At 38.1% G+C, this 16,603-nt stretch overlaps 1 pseudogene; it reads right to left on the bottom strand.

The window, feature by feature from the left end:
- Nucleotides 1–7,747: 7,747 nt before the first annotated feature.
- LOC109443109 (ATP synthase F(0) complex subunit j, mitochondrial) lies at nt 7,748–7,956 on the bottom strand (annotated as a pseudogene).
- Between the last annotated feature and the right edge of the window lie 8,647 nt (nt 7,957–16,603).

Here is a 16,603-nt window from a genome sequence, read left to right as displayed (position 1 = left end):
AGACTACTCTTATGACATATCAAGTCTACATGTGTTTGAAGATTAATCTGCTAGAGTTTTTTAAACTTACTTGTTAATATATTTTAAAAGGAGGAAATATTCCTTTAACAATGTTCCTAATTTTAAGAGAATCTCACATTCCTTTTACAAGCTGAGTTTGAGATAGATAAGGGATGCCATAGTAAATCAATCATCACCAAGGTGACTGGTAAAATCAACCAACTGGGAAAAACATAGAGTAAAACAAACTTTAAGGAAACAGTTCTTTATAACAAACATTCTTACAAATTTAATTTCCTAATAAGCATATTTCAGCTTCAAAATTATAAGCCATAATCCCTAAAACAAGTAAAACAAATATTTAAATATTATAGGAAAGCTTTTTAACTTGCTTCGAAAACAGATTTAGAGAGATACAACTTTATCCTGAGAAGATTAAATATAAATTTAACTTAAATTTTAATGTAACCAATTTGTAAATATTCATAAACTTTTTTACTTATCTAAGAATATGTAATATCTAGCTGAGTATGTGTCTTTTGAAAGCACATAAATCAATATTCTACTTTTCAAAACTTTCTACTTAAATTGCCAACCAAGGACTGTACTTTCTACATTGCAATATTATTTCTAACCATGGCTGAATTAAAGAATATGGAGCTTAAAATTCATGTTTCCACACATCTGTTAAGCCATTTAAAACAGTTAAGAAAATTCAACATGTTTGCTAGATAAAACATCAATGTACAGAGATCAATACAACTTATACACAGTATATCAGTGATTAATCAGTCAATTATTGAAAAGGTAATAAACAGAATAATCTCATTCTCAATAGCAAAACAACTATAAAGTTACCTAGAAATTAATAGAAGAAAAGATGGATAAGATCTTATGGAAAAATATTTACAATTGTTACTGAAGGACGAAAAGGAAGGTTAGAGTAAAAGAAGAGATATACCATGGTTATGGGTCATATTGTATCTCTCAAAAAATATGTTGAAGTCCTCACTCCCAGTATCTCAGAATGTCACTTTATTTGGAAATAGGATCATTACAATTTAATGAGTTAAGATGAGGTTATACTGTAATAGAGTGAGTCCTTAATCCACTGTAACTGGTGTTCTTATAGGAAGAGAGAGAGATAGGGAGGAGAACACCATGTGAAGACACATAGACACAGAGGGAGGAACACAGTCAAGTGAAGACGAAGGCAAAGATTGGAGTTATACCACCACAAGGCAAGGAATGCCTGGGTCTACCAGAAACTGAGAGACAAAGAACAATTCTACCCTAGAGACATCAGAGGGAGTCAATACCTTGATTTTGGACTTCTGAATTCCAGAAATATAAGACAATAAATTTTTGTTGTTTGATGCACCCAGTTTGTGGTACTGTGTTAAGGCATCTCTAGGAAACCAATACAACCACTTTCAATGAAGGGAAGACTCCATTATGACCAAGAGTCATTCTTTCATTCAATAAGTATTTATTGAGTTTCTGCAATGTACCAAAACACTACTTTATATTCTGGGGATTCTGCAGTAAACAAAACAGACTAAAATCTCTGTCCTCAGGGAACTTCCAGTGTAGATGCTAGGTTGGTCGCTTTTTTTTTTTTTTTTTTTTTTTAGCTTTTCCTTTTGCTTTAAAATTTTATTTTATTAAATTTATTGGGGTGATAATTGTTAGTAAAATTACATAGATTTCAGGTGTACAATTCTGTATTACATCATCTATAAATCCCATTGTGTGTTCATCACCCAGAGTCAGTTCTCCTTCATTGGGGTAATGTTGGTGAATAACAGTATATAAGTTTCAGGTGTATAATTCTCTATCATCTCTATACTGCATTGTGTGCTCACCACCCAAAGACTAGTCTTTCATCACCATGTATTTGACCCTCTTTAACCTCTTCATTCTCCCCCCATTTCCCATCCCCCATGCCCTCTGGTAACTATCACAATGTTGTCTGTGAATTTGTTTTGTTTGCTCTTTTGTTGCTTTCTGTTTTGTATCCCACATATGGGTGAAATCATATGGTTCTTGTCCTTTTCTGTCTGACTTATTTCACTTAGCATGATGCTTTCAAGATCCATCCATGTTGTCACAAATGGCAACATTTCATCATTTTTAAATGGCTGAGTAACATTTCATTGTATATATGTACCACATCTTCTTTTGTGACTAGTGCTGCAATGGATATAGGGGTACATATATCTTTACAAATAAGTGTTTTCAATTTTTTTCCAGGAGATACTCAGAAGAGGGATTACTTGGTCCTATGGTAGTTCTGTTCTTAATTTTTTGAAGAGCCTTCATACTGTTTTCCATAGAGGCTGCACCAATTGCCTGTAGATGTTAGTCTGAAACACAGATTCTAAAATTTATGATAGTGCCAAGAATAGCAAAAAGAAAAAAAAAGTTTTGGTGTAGGAGTAGACAAATAAATGGAACTCCAAAGAAACAAACTCAGGGGCGGCCGGTTAGCTCAGTTGGTTAGAACGTGATGCTTGTAACACCAGGGTTGCTGGTTCGATCCCCGCATGGGCCACTGTGAGGTACGCCCTCCACAACTAGATTGAAACAACTACTTGACTTGAAGCTGATGCATCCTGAAAAAACACATTTAAAATAAAAATTTAAAAAGGAAAAAGAAAAAAAGAAACAAACTCATGTATATATGGGAACTTAACATACGATAGGTGTGCGATTATTAATAAATAAGGAATAAGTGAATTACTTAGTAAATGAAGTTGAGACAATTGATTATACCTGATAAAAGACATATGCATTAACTTAAAATATATAATTTACAGCCAATAGGAGAAAATATGGTAGATTATTTTTAGGACTTTTGCATGAGGAGAGATTTTTAACACACACAAAAAATTTTTTTTAAAGGACAGATAAATTTGACTATAACATTTAAAACTTCTCTATGCCAAAGACATTGCAAAATTTAAAAATGTGAGCAGACAGGGAGAAACTATTTACAACACATAAAATAAGTAGAGAAATGGTACCATCTATATATATAAAAAAAATTACTGATTGTAATAAGATAACTCAATTAAAAAAATAATTGAAGGACTAGAATATGCAATTTACAGATGAAATATATGAATCAAGACTAAACTCAATTGTAATCAGGGAAATTCAAACAAAAAAAAGACATCATTCCATCCATTAGATTAGGAAAAATTTAAAGTATAATGATATTAAACGTTGGGGTAAGTATGGTGTATTAGTTTTCGATTATTTCCATAATAAATTACCATAAATTTAGTGGCTTAAAACAACTCTAATTTACTGTCTTACAGTTCTAGAGGGCAGAAATCCAACGTGAGTCTCACTGGGCTAAAGTGAAGGCACTTGGCAGGTCTGCATTCCTTCCTGGACGTTTTAGAGGAAATAGCTTTTGTGTATTTTCCAGCTCCTGAGGCCTCTCTGATCCTTGTATAGCTTCTCCATTTCAGAACTAACAACAGAGTGTCAAATTTTCCTCATGCTGACATGTCTTTCTGACCACTAAGTGAATTACTTAGTAAATGAAGTTGAGCCAGGGAAGATTTTCTGCTTTTAATGACTCATGTGATTAGATTGGGCTCACCTGGATAATTCAGGATATCTCCCAGTCTCAAAGTGTTAGCTAATTAGTAACCTTAATTGCATCTGAACCTTATTTTGATTTCACTGCAGTGTGTATGTGTGTGTGTACGAAAATCAAGCTCCCCCAAAAAAGTTTTCTTGTGCTCTTTTGTAATGCCTTTCTCCCACCCCAAACACTTCTGCCCTCCTCTCTAGACAATCACTGATCTGCATTCAGACACTATAGTTTAGTTTGTATTTTCCAGATTTTTGTATCAGTGGAATTATACAGTATGTAACCTTTTTTTGTCTGACTTCTTCCACACAGAATTATTTTGTGATTTATCATGTTGTGTGGTGAATCAATAGTTCATTCCTTTTTCCTTTTTCTTGCTGAATAGTTTTCCATGGAACACCATAATTCATTTATGAATTCTCATGTTGATGGACTTTTGAGTTACTTTCATTTTTTTTTTTTTTTTTTGCCATTACATACAAAGCTTCTATGATCATTTGTGTACAAGTGTTTGTATACACGTAGACATAAGCTTTCATTTCTCTTGGGTAAATACGTAGGAGTGAAATGACTGAATCATATAGTAGGTATATGGTTAACTTTACAAGGAATTTCCAAATAATTTTCCAAAGTGATCATATAATTTTACCTTTGCAAATTGTTGTTTTAATTGTATTTCTCTAATGACTAACAATGTTGATTTGAATTCTTTTCTTTCTTTTTTTAATTTTATTTATTTATTTTTTAAAGTTTATTGGGGTGAGAATTGTTGGTAAAATTACATAGATTTCAGGTGCACAATTCTGTTTTACATTATCTATAAATCCCATTGTGTGTTCACCACCCAGACCCAGTTCTCCTTCCATCACCATATATTTGATCCCCCTTACCCTCATCTCCCACCCCTCACCCCCCCACCTTCTGGTAACCACTAAACTATTGTCTGTGTCTATGAGTTTTCGTTTCTCATTTGTTTCTCTTGTTTTTTTGTTGTTTTTGGTTTATATACCACATATCAGTGAAATCATATGGTTCTCTGCTTTTTCTGTCTGACTTATTTCACATGTCTATTTTCCATTTGTATGTCCTCTTTAGAGAAATGTCTCTTCAGGTCCTCTGCCCATTTTTCACTTCGGTTGTTTGTTTTTTTGTTGTTGAGTTGCATAAGTTCCTTGTATATTTTGGATATTAGCCCTTTATCAGAGGCACTGTTTGCAAAATCGTCTCGCATTCAGTTGGTTGCCTCTTTATTTTGTCGATGGTTTCTTTTGCTGTACAGAAGCTTTTAAGTTTCATATAGTCCCATTTGTTTATTTTAGCTTTTACTTCCCTTGCCTTTGGAGTCAAATTCATAAAATGCTCTTTGAACCCAAGGTCCATAAGTTTAGTACCTATGTTTTTGTGGGGACAGAGCCCCAGAAAGTAGTTTACAGGCTCTCGGCCTCACGTGGAAGGGTGCTGGCTCGGGTGGTGGATGGACATCAGCTGTGGATGGTTGGCCATCGGCTGTGGCCGGTTAGCCGATTGGCCGCTAGTATAACTGCTGCGGCTACGGAGGACTGCCGAGGAGAGCCCAGGATTGCCGAGGAGCCGAGGAGAGCGGAAGAGAGCAGAGGAACAGAGTCGAGGAGAGTGGAGGAGAGTTGTTGGTCGGTTGGCAGAAAGGCAGACGGCAGGTTGCGCGTCTGGTAGGCCCAGCCTCCAGTGAGACCATAGTGGTATGACTCCCCTACCTATGGCTCCGTGAGTGTTCCTTTTTGGCCTCACCATATCCTGCGTTCTTATGTGGGGAGCGGGACCAGAGACCCCGCAGGCTGCCCCGCACGACGAATGGCGCAGCGAGCAGGGTCTCCCGAATGACAGTTTTCTTCTATGCAGTTTATTGTGTCAGGTCTTATGCTTAAGTCTTTGATCCATTTTGAATTAATTTTGCTACATGGTGAAGATAGCAATCCAGTTTCATTCTTTTGCACGTGGCTATCCAATTCTCCGAGCACCATTTATTGAAGAGGCTGTCTTTCCTCCATTGTATGTTTTTAGCTTCTTTGTCAAAAATTATCTGTCCATATTTATGTGGTTTTATTTCTGGGTTCTCAATTCTATTCCATTGGTCTATGTGTCTGTTTTTCTGCCAATACCATGGTGTTTTGATTATTGTAGCCCTGTAGTACAAGCTAAAGTCAGGGAGTGTGATGCCTCTAGTATTGTTCTTTTTTCTTAAGATTGCTTTGGCTGTTCAGGGTCTTTTGTGGTTCCAAACAAATCTGATGATTTTTTGTTCTACTTCTTTAAAAAATACCATTGGGATTTTGATGGGGATTGCATTAAATCTGTATATTGCTTTGGGTAATATGACCATTTTAACTACATTGATTCTTCCAATCCATGAGCACGGAATGTCTCTCCATTTCTTTGTGTCTTTTTCAAAATTTTTTAAAAATGTCTTATAGTTTTCAGCATATAGGTCTTTCACATCCTTGGTTAAGTTTTCTCCTAAGTATTTTTTTCTTTTTGCTGAAATTGCAAAAGGAATTGTATTTTGTATTTCTTTTTCTGAGATTACATTGTTAGTATATAGGAATGAAATGGACTTTTGTATGTTGATTTTGTAGCCGGCAACTTTACTGTATTCGTTGATTGTTTCTAATAGCTTTTTGGTGGAGTCTTTAGGGTTTTCGACATATAGCATCATGTCATCTGCAAAGAGTGACAATTCAACTTTTTCATTCCCAATTTGGATGCCTTTTATTTCTTTCTCTTGCCTGATTGCTCTGGCAAGGACTTCCAACACTATGTTGAAAAGCAGAGGTGATGGGGACAGCCCTTTCGTGTTCCTGAAAGTAGAGCAAAGGGCTTCAGTTTTTCACCATTAATCATGAGATTAGCTGAGGGTTTGTCATGCATGGCCTTTATTATGTTAAGGTATTTTCCTTCTATACCTATTTTATTAAGTGTTTTAGTCATAAATGGATGTTGTATCTTGTCAAATGCTTTTTCTACATCAATTGATAGAATCATATGATTTTTGTCCTTTATTTTGTTTATATGATGTATCACATTGATGGATTTGCATATATTGAACCATCATTGTGCTCCGGGGATGAACCCCACTTGGTCGTGATGAATGATCTTTTTAATGTATTGTTGTATTCGATTTGCTAGAATTTTATTTAGGATTTTTGCATCTGTATTCATCAGAGATATTGGTCTGTAGTTTTCTTTTTTTGTGTTGTCCTTACCTGGTTTTCGTATCAGGGTAATGTTGGCCTCATAAAATGAGTTAGGGAGTACTGTCTCTTCTTCAATTTTTTGGAAGAGTTTGAGCAAGATTGGTATTAGATCCTCTTTGAAGGTTTAGTAGAATTCACTAGTGAAGCCATCTGGTCCCGGACTTTTGCTTTTGGGAAGGTTTTGGATGACTGATTCAATTTCGTTACTGGTGATCGGTCTGTTTAGATTTTCCAATTCTTCATGGTTCAGCCTAGGAAGGCTGTATGTTTCTAAGAACTTGTCCATTTCTTCTGGGTTATTGAATTTGGTGGCATATAGTCCTTCATAGTATTCTTGGATGATCCTTTGTATTTCTGTGGCGTCCGTGATAACTTCCCCTTTTTCATTTCTGATTTTGTTAATTAGTGTCTTTTCTCTTTTTATCTTAGTGAGTCTTGCCAAGGGTTTGTCAATTTTGTTAATCTTTTCAAAGAAACAGCTCTTTGTCAAATGAATTTTTTCTATTGCGGTTTTGTTCTCTATTTCATTTAGTTCTGTTCTGATTTTTGTTATTTCCTTTCTTCTGCTGACCTTGGGTTTCATTTTTTCTTTTTCTAGTTCTTTACGGTGTAACGTGAGGTTATTTATTTGGGATTTTTCTTGTTTCTTGAGATAGGCCTGTAATGATATAAATCTCCCTCTTAAAACTGCTTTTGCTGCATCCCAAAAATTTTGGTAGGATGTATTTTCATTGTCGTTTCTTTCTATGTATTTTTTTTTTTTTTTAATCTCACAGGTACATTTATTCACACCACGAAGGAAAAGGCATTCTACAAGCACACAGCGCTGGCCATGGTCCCTCTAGCAGAGCTTGCTGAAACTGACATCCGGGCTGACGTCCTGTCTGTCGAGCACCCCGGAGAGGGCTGGTTAGTGATGGCCATGTGCGGGTGCAGGGCTAGAACCTCAAAGCTTTATTTCTTTTATCAGCACTCCTGATTTTCTAAACGATGAAGCTCATCAGCCCCATCCCTACCCAGATCTCCTGGTAAATCTGGGCGTAGTAGGGCTTCATGGGGACCCAAACATTTTTAATGAGGCTTTGAAACATCTTGCGGTAGGACCAACGGCTCAGGACGTCCCAAACCACAGTATATAGTTCTATGTATCTTTTGATCTCTCCTCTAATTTCTTCTTTGATCTGGTCGTTCTTTAAAAGTATGTTGTTTAATCTCCATGTATTTTTGTTTTTTTCTGCTTTCTTTTTGCAGTTGATATCCAATTTCAAAGCCTTGTGATCAGAGAATATGCTTGGTATGATTTCAATCTTCTTCAATTTGCTGAGGCTGATTTTATGTCCTTATATATGGTCTATTCTTAAGAATGTTCCATGTATACTAGAAAAAAAAGTATAGTCTGATGTTTTAGGAGGAAGTGCTCTATATATGTCAATTATGTCCACTTCATCTAATATGTCATTTAGGACTGTTATTTCATTATTTATTTTCTGTTTGGATGATCTATCCATAGCTGTCAATAATGTATTTAAGTCCCCTAGTATAATTGTGTTTTGGTCAACTTCTCCCTTTAATTGTGTTAGTAGTTGCTTGGTATATTTCGGTGCTCCCTGATTGGGGGCATAAATATTGATGACTGTTATGTCTTCTTGTTGTATAGTCCCCTTTACCATTATGAAATGTCCATCTTTATCTCGTGTAACCTTTTTCACCCTGAAGTCTGTTTCATCTGATATCAGTATAGCTAGACCTGATTTTCTCTGGATACCATTTGCTTGGAGTGTCAATTTCCACCCTTTCACTTTGAGTCTATGCTTGTCCTTGTAGCTGAGATGTGTCTCTTGGAGACAGCATATGGTTGGCTTTAGTTTTTTGATCCAATCTGCCACTCTGTGCCTTTTTATTGGTGAGTTCAGTCCATTTGCATTTAGGGTGATTATTGATATGTGAGGAATTCCTGTCATTCTATCTTTAGTTTTCTGGTAAGGCTGTGTCTCCATTGTTTCTTTGCCTTTTTGTTCTTGTCTGTTATTTCTGTGTGGTGGTATTCTATGATGTTTCCCTCTGTTTCTTCTTTTACTACAGTATATATTTCAGTTCTGGATTGTTTTTTTTTTTTTTTTTTTTTTTTTTTTTGAGTGGTTACCCTTAAGTTTATGTAAAAGAAAGCTTGATATTTAGAGTATTCCATTTTACTCAGCACGGTTACTTTTTCCATTCCCATGTTCTGGTTCAGGCCTTTACTCTCCCCCTTTTTATGTTTTGGTTGCCACAAATTGTCCCTGTTGATGGTGGTTGAATAGCCTCCTTTAGTATTTCTTGTAGTGCAGGTCGTGTATTAGAAAATTTCCTCAGCTTCTGTATGTCTGGAAAAGTCTTTATTCTTTCTTCATATCTAAAGGATATCTTTGCTGGATATATTATTCTTGGCTCATAATTTCTCTCTTTCAATAGTTTGAATATTTGGTTCCACTCCCTCCTGGCTTGTAGAGTTTCTGCTGAAAAATCTGATGATAATCTAATGGGCTTTCCTTTGTAGGTTACCGTCTTCTTTTCCCTGGCTGCCTTGAGGAGTCTTTCTTTGTCGTTGATTTTTTTTTTTCCAGTGTAGCATTATTTCTTTTTTTAAATTTTATTTTATTAAATTTATCGGGGTGACAATTGTTAGTAAAATTACATAGATTTCAGGTGTACAATTCTGTATTACATCATCTATAAATCCCATTGTGTGTTCATTACCCAGAGTCAGTTCTCCTTCTATCACCATATATTCAATCACCCTTACCCTTGATCATCAACAAGACAAATAGTAACAAATCTTTGTCGTGATTTTAAACACCTTCAATACAATGTGCCTTGGAGAAGGCCTGTTGGGGTTGAGGTAATTCGTGTTCTAGTTGCTTCTTGGATTCGAGGATCCAGTTCTGTCCACAAGTTCGGGAAGTTCTCATCAACAATTTGTTTGAATATATTCTCTGTTCCTTTCTCTCTTTCTTCTCCTTCTGGTATGCCCATTATTCTTATATTGCTCTTTCTGATGGAGTCAGAAAGTTGTTGTAGAGTTCTTTCATTTCTTTTAAGTCTCAAGTCTCTTTCTTCTTCCATCTGTGTAATTTCCAGATTTCTATCTTCAATATCACTGATTCTTTCCTCCATCTGGTCAACTCTACTACCTATGCTGGCTATTTCACTCTTTATTTCTTCTATTGAGTTCTTAATCTCCGGAAATTCTATTTGGTTCTTTTTTAAAATTTCAATCTCTTTCGTAAAATGCCCATGTTGTTCTTTGATTGTGTCTCTGAGTTTACTAAACTGCCTTTCTGTATTTTGTTGCATCTTGTTGAGTTTTTTCAGAACTGCAATCTTGAATTCTGTGTCATTTAAGTCACATATTTCTATATCTTTAAGTTCCTTTTCTGGAGACTTTTCACTTTCTTTCTGAGCTGTGTTGTTGCCTTTGTTATTCATGGCAATTACTGATTTATTATTTCTCTTCCTAGACATCTACAGGAGTAGCTTCTGCAACATGTTGATAGGAAGAGGTCTTTCTTTTGTTTTCCAGTACTTGTTGGTAGAATGATTTATTTTCTCTCCGACTGTAGCCTTTTTCTCTCTCTCACACTGTAATTCTATGTTTTCTCTGCACTATTGCAGCTTCTCACACAATGGAGGGATTTCCTGGGAGATGGGCTTCTCCTCTGTTAACAGTTTGGCTGGATCACAGGGCACAGTGTCCGTGTGGGTATGCGGAGAGCTTTTGATGGTCCAAAGCTCTTCCTGCACTAGATTCAGAGCTCATGTGTTTCAGCAGTTCTGTTTACTCCTGCAGGTATCCGCCCAGATAGGTGGGGCCAGAGGCAGGCTGAGTTGTGAGAGGCGGCCCAGAACAATGGTGGCGACCACCACCACAGCCAGTCCTGCTTCCACAGTTCCCTCCCTTTTGCTGGAACTAGTTAGGCTGCGAATCTGTGTCTGCAGTCCACAGTTCTCAGAACAGCAAATATTCTGTTCTTTTGATGGGACACTGCTACTGTTCTGCTTCTAGCACCGGACAGTTGGGGGTGGGGCGAGCTCTGGGAGGGTAGGGAGGGGGCGGCTAGTCTCAGTGCCTAAGGCTTCCGTTCTCTGCTCGGCAGTGAGGGCTTAAACCACTATTTCAGCCTTCTTCCCTCAGTCTTTTCTCTGAGGTCTCTGCCATGAGCATTGGGTTCAGCTGTGTTATATGCTGTCCCCCTCAGCCCTGTGGGCCATAAACAGAGCCCTAGCAGTCTGAGTTCTTCCCTCTCCCACAGCTGCAGTAGTTCCGGGAAGCAGCGAGCTCGGAGCACTGAGCTAGGTCTGTGTCCTGCACCCATGCAGCTCCGTCTCCACACTTCTCTCTTCCCTCCTCCCCCACTCGCGCGATTCACCCACCTTTAGGTGAATTCAGTAGTGGGCCTCTTCATCTTGCCTGTCTGCTGTGCAGGGAGTCCTTTGTGGAGTTATAGCTTTTTAATTTGTTGTAAATTCCAGGGGAGATTTCCAGAAGCTCACCTCACGCCGCCATTTTGATGATGTCTCGATTTGAATTCTTTTAAATCTATTCAAAGTTGTTTTATGGTCCAAAATAAGTCTAGTCTGTCTTGGTAAATGTTCATGTGCACTTCAAAGGAATTCTAATTCATTGGCTGGAATGTTCTAAAATATTGAGGTCCTGGATACTATCGTCTAACTTTTCTAGATCCTGATAGATTTTCTGTCTACTTTTTCTATCAATTATTTATTGAGAAAGGTATTGAGATTGTCCATTATGATTGTAGGTTTGCCTACAATTCTTTCAATTTTTGACTCATGTATTTTAAAGTTCTGTTATTAGGTGCATACATGTTAAAATTATGTCCTCTGTATGAATTGACCCATTTATAGCTGTAAAATGACCTTAAAAAATGCCTGTTAATATTATTTGCAGTGAAGTCTACTTTGTCTGATATTAATATAGATAGTCTATTTCTCTTTTGATTAGTGTTCACATATCTTTACCATGAAATAATAATGAGTAAATAATAGGTTATTTTTAACTTGTTTTCTTATTATAGTAAAGTCATTTTCTAGTAGGAAGCATATTATCAGCTGTTGCTTTTTTTGTCCAATTTATGTCTGCTTTTTAGTTAGAGTTTTTAAACATTATTTAATGTGATTATTGGTATAGTTATGTTTAAGCCTACCATCTTGCTATTTGTTTTTTATTTGTCCTATCTGTTGTCTTTTGTTTCCTTCTTTTAGAGCTTTTATTTTTTGTTTGAGTACTTTTTATAACCCCATCTTCTCTCTTTTATTAGCTTTTTAGCCATAATTGTTTGTTTTGTTATTATAGTGGTTGCTGTAGGGTTCATGGTACACACTTTTAACTTAACTTTAGCATACCTTCACGTGATAATACACTACTTTACGTATGGTATAAGTACCTTCCTATACCAGATTTCCATTTCTCCCCTCCTGAACTTTATGCTATTTTAACACATATTTTACCTCGTATAGTTTATAAACTCCACAGTACATTATTATCACTGTTATTATTGCTGCTGTATAAATGGTCACTTCTCTCTTAAAGAGATTTTCATAATAATGAAAATATCATATATGTTTACTGTTTCTTTACCTCACCAATAACAACAATGAAAAGACTTCAAGAAAATTTGACATAATAGTCCCATCTCTCTTAGGAAGTTCACTATGCACACCCAAGAGTCTAGCACATAAATGTGTGAAGTGTTATGTATATTTGTTTGGCAGGACTGGAGATTTGCCTACGAGATGGGAATCTGGTTCAAAATGGGTCAAGGGCCTGGTTTTGAAGGATCACTTGCATGAAGCCCTGTTTTGTATTGTTTTACATTTTATGTGGCAAATCAATAAAAAGGAATTCCATTTAATAAAGATGTTATTTTTATCTCAGTAACAAATATCAACTGTCCTTGTCAAACAGTAGTCTCTTTAAAATTTGAGGTGTGTTTGGAGAGGCTGATGGAGATGGAGCTGAGAGCCCCTAAGCTATCTTTTGGCATTGCCACTGAGTACATATGAGTCAAGTGTTCTGGGAGCACAAAAGATGGAGAAGACAGCGGAGTCATAGATGATAATGAGCTTTCCACAGGAATGGAAAGGCAGGAGCATTGAGAGCTATTGAGGATTAGCGGGTGGTAACAGTAGAATAGTTCATTCTTTCAGTGCTTGGCTCCCTTCCCTTTAGCTCACAGGGAGACAGACTTGACGTAACACACTCAATACAGAAATTTGAGGGGCAAGAAATGTCCCTCAAAAGGGACATTTTGGGGAGAGAGCCCAGAGCAAACAGGGCTACGTTAACCTCATCGTTGATCATTTGAGTTGTAGCAGTCCCGAAAGGTAGAGGAGAAACGGCCTCCCTAACTGAAGCTGAATATTCTTTTTATTCCTTGTTTTCTAACCACTGTGCAAAGTTTTATGCTGAGGTTGATGGTGTCTAATTAAACAACATGAGCCTGAAGCTACACTTAAAACTGACCCTTAACACCCAGCCTCATCTTTGTAATATGTAGAAACCACCAGCTAGTGAAAAGAGTTTTATTTTTAAAAGCTGCCCCACAGTTTCAGGAACTGAGATCATTGAAACTGCAATGAATTAACTAATTCCATCTCTATTGATTGCGTACCCCCTCCCACCACTCCTTTCTGGGAAGCATTATGACTTTATGGTAAAGAAAAATGCTTGAACATTTGGTAAAATACATGCCATGAGCTGACTCTGCACTATTTTGCCAAGAAGGTGTCTCGCAATAGATCATGAAGTGGGTAAATGTGCAATTTGGGGGTAAAGGGAAAACTTAGAACTTTTGCCTAGGGGTTCTCAACAACTTTCTGAGAAAAAAATGATCTTTGTGTAAAGACAGAGTGGTGAGTAGAAGCTATAAGATTCCACGAGGCCCACTTTCATTTCTACAGTCAGATACCTAACGTGTCAAGCCACACCAGTGTGACAAGTAAAAATAGGGCCATCGAGATTTTTGTCACCCATCAGGATTTCTCCATTTCTGTGCCCTTTCATTTTGGGAATTCCAACCCCCTTTTATACGCCTAAGTGGTTCTGAAGTCCACAGAGCATTTCTTATAGGTCTAACAAGTTTTTAACAAGATATACCTTTTCCTGTGGTGGGTCAGACATTTTCCTCGCAGCCTCCATCTAGAGATGCTGCTATTGTCCACTTGTGTTCACCCAAGCTAAAGGCCACTCTTGCAGCTGCCACTGGCCCAACGTTGCAGCAGCCTCATGTGTCATGTTATAGAAACTTGTCACCAGTGCTGCCAATACTTCTCTAAGCCCAGTGCAGGTATTTGTAAAGCTGTGTTTCATGATTATCACCATCACCATCATCACCATCATCATCATCATCCTGACTTTCTTTTTTACAACAGGCTCTGTACCACAGAGCTTGGGCGTGGGTTCCAAGAACAGATGCAGGCCTGTACTCAGAAACATTCTGCTCTTCTGATTCCAAAAGAGTCATCTCCCATTGACCCACCTTTCTTTAGAGTGATGTTTTCCTGAAGAGGAGCCTCTTGCTTCCTCATAAGCAGACCCTGAGGATGCTTCAAGGTGCCTAGATATGCCCCCATTCTGAGCAAAGCATAATTTAACATTATGCTCAATTGTTAAAATCCTTTCACAAGAAAGGATACCCCCTGGGGAGGAGGAGGGGGTGGTTTTGAGATTGGGGAAAGAAAGGTTTGACTTGACAGGAAATTATTGAAGCTGAAGGACAGGGCTGAGCTAGGGTAAGAAAGGAGAAAACCACTGGGTAAAGAAGCTGAAAGGGCTGATTTTTGAGGGTAAATTAGAGAGTATGGAAAATACAGCCTTGTATTTCAATTCCTTCCCCTTCCTTTCCCTCCACCTACCAAAGCATTTTCTCACTAAGCCCATCAAATCAGACTCTCTTCCCCACACTGTCGCTGTCCCCTTTAGACAGACTCTTTGCAATCCAAACTCCTATTGCTTCTGAGCCTTCCAGGAGCTTGCCATCACAGAAGAAAACTCGTTGATTAATTCTCTCTGTAATGTTAATGACTAAGGAAGCCCTAAAATATTTCTCCTTTGTGGGGTGAGTGGATTTCATTCCAGCACCAGGCCCGAAGGGAGCCAGTTTTTGCCAGTGGTGCTTCTGGAAATGCTCCTGAGCAGATGTGTGGGAACTCCAATCTGCCTGCTGTGGGCCCCGTCTCCCAGTAGAACCCAGCCTGGGACTCTCCAAGAGGCCTGCTCCCCAGGATGGGCATCCATGCTGAGAACACTTACAGGGATTATACAAAACTGATCACACTCTCCAGGACAAGCCTGTAAGTGTTGTTATTTATTCCCTTAAATAACACCTTTCATACATCCTAAGTGTTTTGAAAATATGCAGAAACAACATAGCAGATTCTGGGGGTAGAAATGATTCTTTATCATTAAAATTTATTTTTCCTATCAGCTACTTATAATAATCCCTTGAAAAGCCAAAAAATGCAATCAGCTTGCTTGCTGAATTAGCTGCATTACATCCTGCACCATGTAGAATGCTGTATTCAGTGCTGGGCCTGCCTGGGTTTGTAGGTTTTACCAAAGGGTTGAGCAGAGCTTAGGGACCTGGAAAAAACTAAATGTTAACTCTACCTCTTAATGACCATGATACTTTTGCCCTAGTAGAGAAAACAGCCTTTTCCTCCCCCAAAGATCCTCCTCTGGGTTCTGCCTTGGGTGATTAGAATACGATACCCTTCATCGTTTTCTTGGAGGATCATCTAGTGGCGATGATTTTTTAAACTTTCCTAAAAGTATGAGAAAGGAAGGAACTAGCTACCATTAGTAAGCCTTTCTTGACTAACTCAATGGGGCTAAGTGAAGATGGCGCTGTCCTCCTCCTATGGTAGGCTTGGAAGGATGACAATGTATGTGAATTGTCAAGCACAGGACTTAGTACAGAGTAGGAGCTCAAAAAAGTTAGTTTGTCTATCCTATTGCCTTCCGTGCTAAGTTGAATGATAATGCAACATCACTGGGCCTCTGACCTTGAAAACCAAGCCTCTGAATCCCTTTGTACTCAATTTGCACTGGATATTCTCCTACAAGGGAATCTGGGACCTCAGGATCTGGGTCCATGAGGACCTTTTTTGCAAGGTTCCAGTGTAAAGGAACTCACAAATTTGAGGTTCAGAGATAGAAGAAAAACAATGTATCCTCTCAGCTGTCACACAGCAAACATTCAGGAGGAGCATACATAGATGGGCCACATGGAGTGTTCTACCTAGGACTGATGGCAGATGAAGAAAGCAAAGGAGACTAATTATTGACCAAGGTGCCATAACTAACATATAAATGGTGGAGCCAGCTTTGAACCCCTGCGTGTCTGACCCCAGTGCCCATGATCTCGGTAAGTGTGTTATAGCCTGGAGCAGAAGCAGTGGCAGGCCCTGGGGCTATGGGACTAACAGGAGCATGGAAAGAGGCATCCAGACCCAGCTGGGGATGGCTCACATGACCTTATTGAGCCAGCTTCCTCTCAAGGACAGGGAAAATCCTGGGCTCAGAGCATGGACCTTGCTGCCCTCAGGAAACAGCAGCTTGAGGGAAGGGCATACAAAGAGGGGGCCGGGGAGCTGATGGGATGGAGCAGAGGGATCTGCTGGAGAACATTCAGTGTCATCCTGAATTAGATCATTGAAAAAGCAAATGGTTTTTAAAAGCAATTGTGCTCAGCACGGGATGTGCTGTCAA

The sequence above is a fragment of the Rhinolophus sinicus genome, linkage group LG06 (genome assembly GCF_036562045.2).
Source record: "Rhinolophus sinicus isolate RSC01 linkage group LG06, ASM3656204v1, whole genome shotgun sequence".
In the NCBI taxonomy this organism is placed as follows: Eukaryota; Metazoa; Chordata; class Mammalia; order Chiroptera; family Rhinolophidae; genus Rhinolophus; species Rhinolophus sinicus.
This window is presented reverse-complemented; position numbering and strand designations above follow the sequence as displayed.